The 2387-nt window shown below is 38.2% G+C and overlaps 1 non-coding gene across 1 annotated transcript; it reads left to right on the forward strand.

The window, feature by feature from the left end:
* Positions 1-703: 703 nt before the first annotated feature.
* LOC102279376 (large ribosomal subunit protein eL39) lies at positions 704-858 on the forward strand. The gene has a single exon (XR_001351614.2). It is a non-coding gene; the product is annotated as a large ribosomal subunit protein eL39 (transcript).
* Positions 859-2387: the final 1529 nt, after the last annotated feature.

Raw genomic sequence — 2387 nt, forward strand, 5'->3', positions numbered from 1 at the left:
TTATTCAGCCAAAAAAAGAATGAAATAATGCCATTTGTAGCAAAATGGGTGGGCCTAGAGATTATCATATTAAGATTATCATATCAGAAAGAGAATGACAAATATATGATACCGTTTATATGTGGAATCTAAAATATGATGCAAATGAACTTACAAAACTGCAGTAGACTTACAGACAAGGGAACACATTTAAGATTATCAAAGGGGGAAGGGGGTGGAGGAAGGATGAATTAGGAGTCTAGGATTAGCAGATACATACTACTATATATAAAATAAACAAATATGTTGTACTGTACAGTACAGGATACTGTATTTAATATCTTTTCATAAACCATAATAGAAAAGAATACAAAGGCACATATTATGTATATATATATCTGAATCATTTTGCTGTACAACAGAAACTAACACAACATTGTAAATCAACTAGACTTTAAAAAAATATTCATGGTGTACATTTTGGAGAATTCTGTGCCTCCTTGCAGTCAAGCATTTTTATGAGACTGGATTACTTATATTATAAGATAGTACTTATATTATTTAATAATAGTATACTGTTTGATTCTCTGTTCTTTCTCCATCTTAAAGTGCATTGTACATTTCTTGACCGTTGTACATTTCTTGTACAGCTGGACTTAGAAAAGGCAGAAGAGCTCTTTTCTCTTCTCCGCCATCCTATGTGCGGTTGAGTTCTCTCCTCACCATGTCTTCTCACAAGACTTTCAGGATCAAGCGATTCCTGGCCAAGAAACAAAAGCAGAATCGTCCCATTCTTCAATGGATTGAATGAAAACTGGCAATAAAATCAGGTACAACTCCAAGAGAGGACATTGGAGAAGAACCAAGCTGGGTCTATAAGAAGCAAGCTGGGTCTATAAGAAGTGGTCTTAACATATGTGGCACACATGTTAAGACCACTTTTTTAAGCAGCCAAATCACAATGAGAACATCACTACTGTAATGCTTGACTCATGATGTTATTTCCTCACTATCAGTCTGAGACCCAGTAATAAATATGAAACGTTGGGAAAAAAGAAAAGGCAGAAGAACCAGAGATCAAATTGCCAACATCCACTGGATCACAAAAAAAGCAAGAGAACTCCATTAAAATATCTACTTCTGTTTCATTGACTGTGCTAAAGCCTTTGACTGTGTGGATCACAACAAACTGTGGAAAATTCTTAAAGAGATGGGAATAACAAACCACTTTACCCGCCTCCTGAGAAATCTGTATGCAGGTCAAGAAGCAACAGTTAGAACCAGACATGGAACAATGGACTGGTTCCAAATTGTGAAAGGAGTACGTCAAGGATATTTATGGTCACCCTGCTTATTTAATGTATATGCAGAGTACATCATGCAAAAATGCCTGGCTGAATGAAGCACAAGCTAGAATCAAGATTGCCGGGAGAAATATCAATACCGGTAGATATGCAGATAACACCACCCTTATGGCAGAAAGCAAAGAGGAACTGAAGAGCCTCTTGATGAGAGTGAAAGAGGAGAGTGAAGAAGTTGACTTAAGACCCAACATTCAGAAAACGAAGATCATGGCATCTGGTCCCATCACTTCATGGGAAATAGATGGGGAAACAATGGAAACAGTGACAGACTTTATTTTTTGGGGCTCCAAAATTACTGTAGATGGTAACTGCAGCCATGAATTTAAAAGACACTTGCTCCTTGGAAGAAAAGCCATGACCAACCTAGACAGCATGTTAAAAAGCAGTACATACTCCTTTGCCAACAAAGGTCCATCTAGTCAAAGCTATGGTATATATAGTAGTCATAGAAAAGGCAGAGGAACCAGAGATCAAATTGCCAACATCTGCTGGATCATGGAAAAAGCAAGAGAGTTCCAGAAAAACATCTATTTCTGCTTTATTGACTATGCCAAAGCCTTTGACTGTGTGGATCACAATAAACTGGAAAATTCTGAAAGAGATGGGAATACCAGACCACCTGATCTGCCTCATGAGAAATTCGTATGCAGGTCAGGAAGCAACAGTTAGAACTGGACATGGAACAACAGACTGGTTCCAAATAGGAAAAGGAGTACGTCAAGGCTGTATATTGTCACCCTGCTTATTTAACTTCTATGCAGAGTACATCATGAGAAACACTGGACTGGAAGAAACACAAGCTGGAATCAAGACTGCCGGGAGAAATATCAATAACCTCAGATATGCAGATGACACCACCCTTATGGCAGAAAGTGAAGAGGAACTAAAAAGCCTCTTGATGAAAGTGAAAGAGGAGAGTGAAAAAGTTGGCTTAAAGCTCAACATTCAGAAAACGAAGATCTTGGCATCTGGTCCCATCACTTCATGGGAAATAGATGGGGAAACAGTGGAAACAGTGTCAGACTTTATTTTTCTGGGCTCCCA

The sequence above is a fragment of the Bos mutus genome, chromosome 10 (genome assembly GCF_027580195.1).
Source record: "Bos mutus isolate GX-2022 chromosome 10, NWIPB_WYAK_1.1, whole genome shotgun sequence".
Taxonomy (NCBI): Eukaryota; Metazoa; Chordata; class Mammalia; order Artiodactyla; family Bovidae; genus Bos; species Bos mutus.